Source organism: Pongo abelii, chromosome 13, assembly GCF_028885655.2.
Source record: "Pongo abelii isolate AG06213 chromosome 13, NHGRI_mPonAbe1-v2.0_pri, whole genome shotgun sequence".
NCBI classification, from domain to species: Eukaryota; Metazoa; Chordata; class Mammalia; order Primates; family Hominidae; genus Pongo; species Pongo abelii.
Genome location: NC_071998.2, coordinates 117,453,664 through 117,466,172, shown reverse-complemented (window position 1 = coordinate 117,466,172; position 12,509 = coordinate 117,453,664). Strand labels below are relative to the sequence as shown.

The window sequence follows — 12,509 nt, the reverse complement described above, 5'->3', positions numbered from 1 at the left end:
CTCTTTCAGGGTGTGTCATACTTTAAGAATTTGGATTCCACTTAAACACCCTGATCTTTGTCCCATGAACCAGCATCACAGACTCAATCTAATGCTACCCTCGTGAAATCATGAATGGAAGACGGTCGATTCCGATGGCCCTTGCATAGACAGAGCACTTACTGCATGCTCAGAATCTCACTCAGTGCTTTGCCAAGATCATCTCTTGCTACATCTCATTATAGTGGTTGGGAAGCAGCGTTTTTTGAGCACCCACTGTGTGCTATGTGCTAAGGATGGGAAGATGACAGTGAGCAGGGCAGCCCTGGTTCCTTCCCTTAGCTCAGCTGCAGTTGGCAGGAAATCTTTGCCAAGCAGTGTGCAGGGGAGTTCACCTCCCACAGAGTTGGGCAGGGGGTCACCAGGGTGGGGTCCAGACTAGGGAGAAGCCAGTGAGGCACCTAACCTAAGGAGGCACTCACTCTCAAGGGTGTGCAAGTGTGCACAAGTGTGCAATTGGCACCAAAGTGTAAGCACCTTGTTACATTTTGCATTGTGAGCACTTCATTTCTCTTACTTTAGTTCCAAGGGAATGCTGCCTAAGGAAGGAGAAACTGGGTCCGCTGAGGACAGCCCAGAGTGGGGAGTGGAGCCCTGGGAGCCAGGGGTATTTGTCTGGCTGCGGGGGAGAGGCAGAAACGAGAGGCCCAGGTGGAGAGGCAGCTCAGGGAGGCTGTGGGGCAGGGGGTCAGGGCAAACCCTTACACGATAAACAGACGCAAGTCACTCAGTTGCTCAGCAGCAAAAACTATTACTCACAATAATGAAGGACCAACTGTGCCTCCCCAGGAGGGAGGGACATTTCTCAAGGGCTCTCTGACACTCCTCCTACCTCCCAGCCCAGAACAGATAGCCCGAACTCTCCTCACAGCCTGTAAGGAGCTGTGAGGGAGGCCCAGAGCTAGTAAAGGCTGGGAGGCAGGGAAGGGGCACCCTGACTCCCCAAGGTGCAGAGGGGTTGGTCCCACAAGGCCCCTGGGGCCAGAGGAAAGGGCTCCCAATCAGGCCTTGGAAGGCTGCTCTGCAAAATGAGAGCCCGAGCAGGCAATTGCCTCCGGCACATGAGAAACTCCAGATCTATAACTTCCTGGAACATAATTAGCTGCTAACTTCAGAGATGCATTGGGGTTTGTGTAATAGGCACTGGGGCAGCTCAAGAACCGCGGAAACTGGGAGAAAAATGGGGCCGTCTGGCTCGAAAATGGAATGAGACAAAAGGCTTGCAATGCAGAGCTTCCTGCAACTGAGATGCTGAGACCTGAGGAAAATCGTAATTATTATGATCGCTCCCTTCTATGGGTGCCAGGCGCTCCGCCAAGTGCTTCACATTTGAGCTCTTTGAGTGTTAACATAACTCCATGGTGCAGGCATCATTATCGGAAATGACAAGCGACTGTCCAGGGGTCACGGACAGAACCGAGATTTGAACACACAACTGATTTCAGAGTCCAACTCCCATCCACTGTCTCTCCCACTCCAGATAGAAACTCTATGTCCTCAAGTCACTCCCACCTCCCCAGGAGAGGGTGGGCACGAGGAACAAATGTTAGAAAAATGACCTCTTCCTCTTTCCTGGAAACCCACCCAGCCCATTCTGATCGCGGGTGGCAACAAGACAGAGACGCTGAAAGCAGAGAAATGATCAGACCCGGTTCCTCCTGGGGCATCCATCCCAAGGGATGTATTAGCTGGGACAAATTATACTCGCCTCTGTAACAAATAACTCCCAAACCTCAGTAGCTTAACACAATAGAGGTTTATTTCCCGCTTGGGAAAAGGGATAAAGTCCACTGGAGTGGGGAGGGCTGAGCTCTGTTCCACACAGTCATTCAGCAGCCCAGGCACCCTTCATCTGGGGCCTCAGAGTTCTCTGTAGAAGGGGCCACACAGATCAGCCCTAGAAGTACTTCACCTCCAGCAGCATTCAGTCACATGGGCCAGACTCAGCCACGTGGCTACATCTGCTTGCAAGGGAGCCTGGGAATGAAGGAGGAAAAGGAAATAGGCTTACTGAAGTGTCACAGAAGGGAAGCCTGTTTCATCCCTCCACCCCTCCCTCCATCCACCCATTATCCATTCACAATGTAATGAGATCTACTGTCTGCTGGGCACCATGCAGTGTTTTAGATAGAGCTGGGAGCAAAACAGACCGTGACCTTGACCCCATAGAGTTCAGCCTAGAGGAAAAGAGAAACATTTTTATAATCAACAAATTACAATTATTGTTAAATATTACATTCTTTTAAAGTGTAGTGCATGCATTACACTTTAAAAGAATGTAATATTTAACAATAATTGTAATTTTGGGCGCACAGGGGCCCATAGCAGTGTGTGGCACTGGGGCCTGAGCAAGACTGAGAAATCCAGGAAGGCTTCCCTGAAGAAGTGTCTTTTATGCAGTCGTAAAAGACATGAAGGGGTTCGCTGAGTGGGCTGTATGAAGAGTTTTCCAGGCAGAGGAGACAGTTCAGGCAAAGGCCCTTGAGGAAACTTTTCCTGCTCATTGTGGAGTCACTACCTATCCAGACCTGCCCAGATGTGAGTCTGCAAGAGCCCCCTCCCTGGACCCTCAGGGAGGGCTCTTGGAATGTCTGGGGCTCTCCCTGCAGCCTCCATACCTCACTCCTCCTGGCACTGCCCCCTCTCGACAGGCTTTCCCAGCTGAGTTCCCAAGAGGGCAGGACACTACCCTGGACCAGCTCCATTTCTATCTCCATCCAGACTGCAGGCCTGTGGAGCTTGAATTTAAGCCTATGTCCACTGGAGACACTCTTGGGTTGTGGATCTCAGGTCACCATACCCTTCAACCCTGAAGGTTTAAATGCCCTCTGGAGAGGCTGGGCCCTGCTGACTTGCCTCAGACCAAGCCCTGGCCACAGCACCCCAGGGCAGAGGTGACCCTCGCCTCCCAGTACCCCAACATGGTGGGGAAGGAGATTCTTTTTTTTTGTTTGAGACGGAGTTTCACTCTTGTCACCCAGGCTGGAGTGCGGTGGCGCATCTCGGCTCACTGCAACCTCCGCCTCCCAGGTTCAAGTGATTCTCCTGCCTCAGCCTCCCAAGTAGTTGGGATTACAGGTGTCTGCCACCACACCTGGCTAATTTTTGTATTTTTTAGTAGAGATGGGGTTTCACCATGTTGGCCGGGCTGGTCTTGAACTCCTGACCTCAGGTGATCCACCTGCCTCAGCCTCCCAAAGTGCTGGGATTACAGGCGTGAACCACCGCACCCGGCTGAGCCACGGTGCCCAGCCAGGAAAGGAGATTCTTGACTAATACTTCTATGGCCTTGGGGGCCCAGCTATCTGGCAAAGCACAGCCCTGCCATCTCCCTAGAATCCTCCATGTTGAATAGAACCACCTTGACAATCCACTTAGTGGTGGTGACATTCTAAAAGGTAGTTGCTAGGTTGCTTTCCAAGAGGCTGGGCCCTGCTGACCAGAGGGCCCCAGTCTTCTCTGAGCACATGGTAAGTGCGGGAATAGCAAGGCTGGAGACAGAAACTGAGTAGAGCTGAACTGCTCTATATCCTAGAGGGCTAAGAAGTTTGTGGTGGGGTGGGATTGAAGGAGACAAGCCCACCAGGCTGGCCACTGGGAGAGGGAGGGGAGAGCAAAGAATCCCTGGGCAGAGGAACAAGGGAGGAATAGCTTCTCTATTGTCTCTAAAAATACTCAGCAAACATTATTCACTGGTCCTTCTACTTGGGAGTCCCCGCGGAGATGCTGAAATCTGCAATCAGGTTGGCATGGGGCAAAAAGCAGAGAAGCAGCCCATGGGCACAGGCGCTGGAGAATGAAGGGATGGCCACATCTGGGCCACCTGCACGATGGGAGATCCTTTCAAGGCTGCGGGTTACCTGAGTGGCAGGTTGTGTTTTCCCTGTTGCTATTGGCCGGTAGGTGCGGCACAAGCTCAGGGCAAGCAGAGGTCTAGAGAGTTCATGCCCCTAGAAGCAGACCTGGACAATGATGTACAGTGAGACATCAACCGGTAAACAGCCAAGTTGTCCTGTCCGGCAGTTGGGTTAACTCCGAGGCATGCCGTGCGTCTCCTGAAGCTCCCCAGCAGATTCTGCTCCAGTTGCCCATGATGGCAGCTTGTCTGACAACTCATCCTCTATCCACTCTTTCTCTTCCCTGTCTCCCTTCCCCACTCTCTGCTGGTGTTTCCTGGGATCATTTCTCAAATAGACGACTTGCTCTGAAATCCTCTCAGGTTCTGCTTGTGAAGCAGCTCAAACCAAGACAACAGGTCCAGTGCTTGGCAGGACCATGACTGGTGCACTGTCTTCTTGGTCATGCTCTGATTGGAGGATTATCCTTGGCCAGTGGTTCTCACCAGGAAAAGTGTGCTCTCCTGGATCCCCCGCAAACCAACAAGGTGCCCGAAGATGGTGTAAAAACACAGATTTGTCCCACCTGGTTTCACCCCACTTTCCTCTCTGGTCCCAGACCTCAGGGTCTGGACATTTCTGCCAGGGAACATCTGTTCTGCAGAGCAGCCAGGACTCCCCCTGCCACCCCCCACCAAGGAGTGGTTCTAAGTTAGCTTTCTCATAAACGGTTCTCACATGGAAGAAAAGCAGCTGTCGCTGAAGCCACGTCAATCTGAGCGGTAAAAGGTTTGGGCAAAAACATATTTTATTGTTCTTGCTGTCAGAAACATAAAGATTGAAGCGGCATGTGACTCGGTAATTGCTGTGGACTTTTTTTTTTCCTTTGACAATAAACATAAAACTTAAAACTGTATTAAAATCATTTGACAATTTTTATGCTCAAAGAGCCTGGAATGAATAATGGGTTTTTTTTGCATCTAAAATGCACTCTCTCATCAACCTATAAAACTGTCAGAAATAAATTCATCAAAAGCAGATTATATAATTAAAAGTCGCTATTTGTGTCTCTGCCTGGCTGGGATCAGAATTGTTTGTTTGTCTCTCTCTCCCTGTCTTTTAAAATTTTTAATTTTTTTAAAGCTCTAGGGGAGACATCCTAGAGCTAGTCTGCTTTGTCCGGGGGAGGTGATAAAGTGAGGGTTTCCTTGGGCAAATGCATATTTCTTGCTGCAGCCAGCCCCCACTATGTTGATGCCAGTAGAGGACAGACCCCCTCCCAGCCAGTGCAACCTCCTGGTGAGCCCAAGAGGGTGACATCCTACGCTGGGGAAGAGTTCCTTTCCCTGACCCAGTAGCAGAGAAGAGAGAGTGAGACAGAGACATTGAGTGTGCACCCATCTCCCTCTCCCATTTTCTTCTCCTTCTGAGCACTCTGGGGGGTCATGCCTCCCAGTCTACTTGCTGTTGGTTGAGGTGAGGAGACTTGTTCTTCCCAATCAGCTGTGAGCGTTGGTGGTGTGTGTCATTTTGGGGCCAAAGCAGTGAAGTGCTGGTCCTAAATCCTCCAGTATTTTCCTACTCTCCAAGGCAACCGGGGAGGTGTGTTCCCAAAGGTGCCCCTACAGGAACGTGGAGCCTCCTGCAGCCTGGATCACTGAGTCACTGCGTGGAGGACTTTGTCCTGGAGAGTCACCTAGACCAACAGTAAGCCCTGCGTGTTGAGCCACCGAGACTGGTTTGTAACCTCAGCATAACTGAGCCTATCCTGTCTGTTTGCAAATGCAATCGGTTTTATTGCTATTCAGGGATGGTGAGGCTAACAGATCAGAACATGATTACCTTGAAAAGATGGTTTGTTATACTCATAGATCCCTAGAGAGAAGCCACGCCATGCCATAGAGGTGTCATACCAGGAAGCACCTGTCAATTTGGAAGCAGAGTTTGGGGGAGGGCAGGGAAATTGTGTGTAAGAGCCCTTGTGGTGGTTTCCACAGGAAAGAGAGGGTGAGCAGGCTCAGCACTGACTAGCGTAACATCAGCAGGCTCTGGGGGTAGGTGCTGTCCCCGGGGTCGGGAAGCGGGCCCCGGAGTGATTAGGGCAGGTGGATAGTGCCTCCGGAGTGTCAGAGCCCCACAAAGGAGGTGGGTGGGTAAATGGCTCTGGATTGGTTGGTCTGCATTTGAAAGGGGCTCACTCTGGGGCCGGTTGTTTGCTGTCTCTAAGGATTCGCTAATCCCTCCCCAGGGAAGGGCAGTCCTTCTCCCTCTAGTGGCGGCAAGTCCCCAAGCTATTTTTTTTTTTTCATTTCTTTTGTAGGTTTATTGAATTTTCTCTTCTATGTTCTGCTTTAGATTTTTCTCTTTTTTTTCATTTCTTTTGTAGGTTTATTGAATTTTCTCTTCTATGTTCTGCTTTAGATTTTTCTTTATTATTATTATTATTATTAATATACTTTTAAGTTATATTATTTTAAGTTATATTAAGTTTAAGTTATATTAATTATAGTTATAATTAATTAAGTTATATTAATTTTAAGTTATATTATATTATTTTAATTATATTAAGTTATATTATTATACTTTTAAGTTTTAGGGTACATGTGCACAATGTGCAGGTTAGTTACATATGTATACATGTGCCATGCTGGTGTGCTGCACCCATTAACTTGCCATTTAGAATTAGGTATATCTCCTAATGCTGTCCCTCCCCCCTCCCCCCACCTCACAACAGTCCCCAGAGTGTGAAGTTCCCCTTCCTGTGTCCATGTGTTCTCATTGTTCAATTCCCATCTATGAGTGAGAACATGCAGTGTTTGGTTTTTTGTCCTTGCGATAGTTTACTGAGAATGATGCTTTCCAATTTCATCCATGTCCCTACAAAGGACATGAACTCATCATTTTTTATGGCTGCATAGTATTCCATGGTGTATATGTGCCACATTTTCTTAATCCAGTCTATTGTTGTTGGACATTTGGGTTGGTTCCAAGTCTTTGCTATTGTGAATAGTGCCGCAATAAACATGCGTGTGCATGTGTCCTTATAGCAGCATGATTTATAGTCCTTTGGGTATATACCCAGTAATGGGATGGCTGGGTCAAACGGTATTTCTAGTTCTAGATCCCTGAGGAATCGCCATACTGACTTCCACAAGGGTTGAACTAGTTTACAGTCTCACCAACAGTGTAAAAGTGTTCCCATTTCTCCACATCCTTTCCAGCACCTGCTGTTTCCTGACTTTTTAATGATCGCCATTCTAACTGGTGTGAGATGGTATCTCATTGTGGTTTTGATTTGCATTTCTCTGATGGCCAGTGATGATGAGCATTTTTTCATGTGTCTTCTGGCTGCATAAATGTCTTCTTTTGAGAAGTGTCTGTTCATATCCTTTGCCCACTTTTTGATGGGGTTGTTTTTTTCTTGTAAAATTGTTTGAGTTCATTGTAGATTCTGGATATTAGCCCTTTGTCAGATGAGTAAGTTGTGAAAATTTTCTCCCAATTTGTAGGTAAATTGACAAATGGGATCTAATTAAACTAAAGAGCTTCTGCACAGCAAAAGAAACTACCATCAGAGTGAACAGGCAACCCAAGATATTTTGAAATAAAAGGTGTGGTTAGTGTTTAGTACACCGACTGAGCCAGGGGATCTTCGTGGTGTCCCAGCAGGGAAAGGGCCAAATGCCGACTCTGATGAGTCACGGGATACCGAGTGCGAGGAGAGAAGCAGCAGAGCGCAGGTGTAAGCGTGGAGGTGGTGGAGGTAGGAGCTAAATTTGAGGATGGTGAAGAAAGCAGAATGCCGGAGCTTCGGGGACCCTCGGAAGAGATGGTGAGGTGCAGGGACCTGAGGCTGAGGCTGGAGTCCAGGGTCTGGCTTTGGTCTTCGTCTGAGAAGCTGTGGGACTGTGATCCCAGACTTTACCCCAGAGGGAGGAACCCTGTAAGAAGAAGTTGGCAAAAGCCTGGCATACCTAGAGGAGCACAGCATGTTTTTTGTTTTGTTTTGTTTTGTTTTTTGACGGAATCTTGCTCTGTCACCAGGCTGGAGTGCAGTGGCATGATCTTGGCTCACTGCAACCTCCAACTCCCTGGTTCCAGCAATTCTCCTTCCTTAGCCTCCTGAGTAGCGGGAGTACAGGCAGGCGCCGCCACACCCAGCTAATTTTTGTATTTTTAGTAGAGATGGGGTTTCACCATCTTGGCCAGGATGATCTTGATCTCCTGACCTCTTGATCCACCCGCCTCGGCCTCCCAAAGTGCTGGTATTACAGGCGTGAGCCACCACACCCGGCCGCACAGCATGTTCTTAAACTTGGGTCTGCCCACCAGAAACCGCCCTTATTCCACCAAAGCACAGAAACCTCCCGCAATGAGACCAGGTGCCCAGATGGACCTCCTGGCCTCCAGGACTCACTGACCAGGCCCCCTTGGGGGCAGGAAGCCCTGGGGACAGCCTCCCAGGCCAGCCCCCAGTCAGGCCCCATGCAGCTACCTTAATGTCTTTGAATGCTAACTCAGGGCTCTGGAGTCCCCAAATTTCCCCACCGACTGGGCTTACTTGGGTAAGGAGACAGAGCTGGCCAGGCCTGGGGTCATGGAGGCATGAAAAAGGAAGGGAAACCCAGGCAAGATGAGAAGAGACAGAAGTAGAGATGGGGAAGGAGGGAAGTGCTAAGTGATTAATATTCTCTGAGCCTTTACTGTGTGCTGGGGACTTCACTTTCACGGCCCCAGGGAATAGAGAATCTTAGCCTCATTTCACAAATGAGAAAATTGGGGTTCAGAGAAGCTCAGCAAGTGGTGGCCGCTTGTCCAACATAACACAGCCACACTAGGCTGTCTGGGTCCAAAGTATGTGTTTGGAAAGCAAAATATCCATCTGTGGCTCCTCGGGCTAAGTGGAATGTTTGGCTCCAACTGAGCCAGAGAACACATGGATTTACTCTCAACTTGGGGCAGAGGAGACGGGCCAGGCAGGCGTGGAGGAGACCCTCTCTCAATGCAGAGGCTCTCAGGAGGTGCTGCCTTCCACTTCGAGGATGGGATGTTTCTGTAAGCCTTTCTTATCAGGCTAAAGAAGAATCCTGCTATTTCTATTTTGCCAAGCGAGGTTTTCCTGCAAAATGGATGCTGAGTGTTATCAAATGCCTTTTTATCATCCCTGGTTTTTCCCTTTTGGCCTATTAATATGATGAATTATATTAATAGAGTTCCTAAAATAGAACTGTCCTTGCCTTCCAATAATATACCCTACCTGGTCATTGCGGAATATTCATTTAGTATATTGCTAGATTCAGTTTGCTAATATTTTATTTAAGATGTTTGCATCTATATTCGTAAATGAGATTAGCCTGCAGCCTTCTTTTTTTTGTGTGCTATCTTTTGTCAGGTTTATTTAGTTTTGTAAATGAGTTGGAAGGGCTTCTAGTTCTGAAAATAGTGTGGAACAGATATCCCCAAAATCTTCCTGCCACAAACGTCTAGAAATGCCCAATACAGTATAACAAATACTTGAGCCTACAGAAAAGTGGAGAAAATTTCCAGGACCAAGAAATAAAGTAGGAACTGAAAGCCAAAGAGATAAGCACATGACCTGTCACTGCAGCTGTCCAGGGAAAGGAGAGAGAGGATATTTATACCCACATAGGCACAGGAGACAAGGCTTTGAGTGTGAGTTAGATGAAAAGCTAGACCTGACATCCCTGTGGCTTGTGTTCTCAGTGAGGGGTAGACTTGGGAAAAAACCTGTCTTTTGGTATAGGAAGAGAAGAGAGAAAATACAGAGAATCAGAGAAACAGCATTCAAGGAGAGAATAAGAATGATCCAGAATTGATTTAAAATAGTCATAATTCACCAATAAACACACAATTCACTCATCGTTAGGGAAATGCAAATCAAAACCACAATGAGATGCTGCTTCACCCACATTATGATGGCTACTATCAAAATACAGAAACTGGCGAGATGCAGTGGCTCATGCCTGTAATCCCAGTACTTTGGGTGGCCTAGAGGGGTGGATCACTTCAGGCCAGGAGTTCAAGACCAGCCTAATCAACATGGTGAAACCCCTGTCTCTACAAAAAAAAAAAAAAAAAAAAAATACAAAAATTAGCTGAGCGTGGTGGCGGGCACCTGTTGTCCCAGCTACTTGGGAGGCTGAGGCAGGAGAATTGCTTGAACCTGGGAGACAGAGGTTGCAGTGAGCTGGGATCACATGACTTCACTCCAGCCTGGGCGACAGAGTGAGACTCTGTCTCAAAAAAGAATAAATAAATAAAATTAACAAACACTGACAAGGATGTGGAGGTTTAGCTGCTATGGAAAACAGTATGCTGTTCTTCAGAAAATTAATATAACTACCATATGATTCAGTAATCTCACTTTTGAGTACATGTCCAAAAGAACTGAAAACAGGATCTCCAAAAGATATTTGCATACTCTTTTTTTTTCTTTTTTTTAATTTGAGATAGGGTCTTGCTCTGTCGTCCAGGCTGGAGTCCGGTGGTGCGATCTTGGCTACTGCAACCTCCATCTCCCGGGATTAAGTGATCCTCCTGCCTCAGCATCCCAAGTAGCTGGGATTACTGGCGCGCACCACCACGCCTAGCTAAATTTTGTATTTTTGATAGATACAGGGTTTCGCCATTTTGCTCAGGCTGGTGTTGAACTCCTGGGCTCAAGTGATCCACCCGTCTCTGCCTCCCAAAGTGCTGGGATTACAGGCGTGAGCCACCATGCCTGGCCTGCACACTCATCTTCATAGCAGCATTATTCACAACAGTCAAGAGGTGGAAGCAAACCAAATGTGCATCCCCGAATGAATGAATAAACAAAATGTGGCATTTATATAGAATGGAATATTGTTCAGCTTTAAAAAGAAAAGCTTTTCAAAGCCTTAAATAGGAAGGAAATTATGACACATGGAATAACATGGGTGAATCTTGGGACATTATATTAAGCAAAATAAGCCAGTCACACAAAAAAAATAATTACTTATGATTCCACTTATATGAGGCATCAAAAGTAGTGGAATTCATAAAGACAGAAAATAAATCATGATTTTCAGGGGCGTCGGGAAGAGGAATGGGGAGTTTTTGTTTAATAGGTACAGAGTTTCAGTTTTGTAAGATGAAAAGAGTTCTGGAAAAGAGTTCTTTGAGAGTAGGGATGATTATACAACAGTATGAATGTACTTAATGCCCCTGAGCTGTACACTTAGAAATGGTTAAGAGGGTGAATTTTACATTATGTGTATTTTTATCACAATTTAAAATAATAATACATTTTTAAAATATTCACAACTTAAGAAGCCCAGTGCATCCTGAACAGAATGAATAAAAATAAATTCATACCTTGACGCTCCATAATGAAATTGTAGGGCAACCAAAGCAAAGAACTGTAAAAATAATAAGAGAGAAAAGAAAGATCAATAGAGAATGGAAATTGGACTGACAGCAGACTTCTGGCAACAAGAAAAGCCAGAAGACAATGGAATGATATTTTCAAAGTGATAAGGGAAGAATGACTGTCAACTTAGAATCTCATATAGCTAAACTATCGCTCAATGATAATGGAGAAACAAACGTAATTCTCAGACTGCTCCTGAAAGAACTACTGTAGGGTTTATTTCAAGTAGAATGAAATTGAACACAGAAGGAAAGAGGGAGATAAAGAGCAACAGAGAAGAAAGAAATGTTAAAATGAGATTTGGGCTGTATAGGTCAATAATAATGATGGATTTTGGAGGTATAAAAATAAGACAGGACTAAAACACCATGTAAGAATACCACGTAAGCCAAAAAAGGGTATTCTGAATTTCACATGTTTATAGTTTTAAAGGAGGAGGGTCGTTATTATTGGTTAACATTAATATTTGTTAAGTCAAGTATTAATGTTACACTTTTTCATGTAAGTTTTTCATACATGCAGTTCTCCAATAAAAGAGGCTCCTCAAAGACATGACCGATTCTAGTAGTAGGGGTAGAAATATATAAAATGAACCTGAGCATCTTGTAGTGCCAGAAAGTTGAAACAATTTAAGCAACAAAATAAAGGAGTAGTGGATTGTAACCCAAAGTTTAAGATATTCATAAGCCCATTCTGATACGAATAAATAATTGAATTAATAAACAAATTGGGATGCTTGGGGTGATGGATACTTTATCTACCCTGGTGTAACTATTTCGCATTGCATGCCTGTATTAAAATGTCTGATATAACCCATAAATATATAGACCTACTATGTACCCACAAAAATTAAAAATTAAATTAAATTAAATAAACAAATGGGAGAGAAGAGATAAATCTCCCATGCAGGAGAATTCCAAATAATTTGTGTAAATAATCTGCCCTCAAGGAGGTGAAGTGTGACTCCCCATGCCTTAAATGTGGCATGCACGTAGAAACTTCCTTCCAAAACGTGGAGTATGTAAAAGGGGGGAAAGGAGTAACTTCACAGGGAGCAACATGACAAAATTCCTTCATACAAGTGATCAACATCAACAGAGGTGTCATGTTGATAGTATTTACCCTTGATATGACGTGATGCAAAAATGACGTATTACCTCTGTGGTTTCCCCTTCAAAATCCGTAACTTCAGTTTAATCATGAAAAATCCCAACTGAGGGATA

General features: G+C 45.9%; 1 long non-coding RNA gene across 1 annotated transcript in view; it reads right to left on the bottom strand.

The window, feature by feature from the left end:
- Nucleotides 1-1,777: 1,777 nt before the first annotated feature.
- Nucleotides 1,778-12,509, bottom strand: part of LOC129047744 (uncharacterized) — a 50,326-nt gene continuing 39,594 nt past the window's right edge. Inside the window, exon 3 of the long non-coding RNA XR_008509512.2 lies at nt 1,778-2,016. This is a non-coding gene — a long non-coding RNA (uncharacterized LOC129047744). The remainder of the gene's footprint in view (nt 2,017-12,509) is intronic.